This window comes from Lynx rufus, unplaced genomic scaffold, assembly GCF_022079265.1.
Source record: "Lynx rufus isolate CCGP_SWC_20201006 ecotype Redwood Valley unplaced genomic scaffold, mLynRuf1.p SCAF_5, whole genome shotgun sequence".
NCBI lineage: Eukaryota > Metazoa > Chordata > Mammalia > Carnivora > Felidae > Lynx > Lynx rufus.
In genome coordinates, this window is record NW_025814867.1 from 71091484 (window position 1) to 71092522 (window position 1039).

Here is a 1039-nt window from a genome sequence, read left to right on the forward strand (position 1 = left end):
GCCGTACCCACTGGGAAACAGCTGCAGGAAGTGACTGCGGAACCGGGAGGCGGCGGAGGAGGAGACTGAAGGCGCCGGCCCGGCGTCTTCACTGCGCATGTGCCAGGCGGGGCAGCCCGGCCGCGGCGGCCGCGGCGGCGGCCGCGGCGGCTGCACGCGTGTCTCCAGCATCCCTGACAGGCCGGGTGTGCGCGGGACAAGTGCGGGCACTGCGATAGCAGGGCCCTTGGGGCGGGAATGGGAAACAAGCACAGGGCGGAAGGAGGGTGCACCACCCAGCGTACAGGTCCTAAGTGCTGTTCATCACAAACACGCTGGAAAGTTGATCCAGAGCAAAAGCTTGGGCAGAGCTTTTGCCAACTTTCATCTCCTGTCGTTGAGATCCAAACCTTTTCACTCCAGCCGCGCCTTCAGTCCGATGGTTGCCTCCTAAGCTCCTGCCAAATTGTCCAGGATCCTTTAAAGTGCTATGACAGAACCTTTAAACTGCACCTCTCCCCAGGATGGAAGAAGAGCGCGGCTGACGGTTCAGAGGTCTCCAATCAGACAAGAGCGCGTGTGCGCGCCAGGGCACACAGACACACACACACACACACCCTCTCTCCTATGCTACAGTGGGCAAGAGAAAGAGAAGACTTTCTCCTGACCCCTGGATCCCTATCTGCAGAGTAGGAAAGACCAGGAAGAGGTTATCTAATGCTAGAATGTCACATCATCACGTAGGCAACTTCAACACCTGTAGAGTTGACTTAGAGAGATGAGCTGAGGAATTTCCAGCTCCAAACTTCTATTAATTTGTAAACTATTCCATAAGAAGATTGGGGGGGGGGGGGGAGAGGGACCGAGGATGGCAAAATATACATAAATTTATTATTTTCACCATTTAAGTGTACACTTCAGTGCCATTAGGTATATTCACACATTCATGTGCTTATTTTTTAATCATTAATTAAAATGTCAAGGAGATCTAAATATAGCAAGATGTGCCCTCATAGCAAGCAACTACTGCAGGCAATTAAGGCTGTTTCTTTGACTGAAA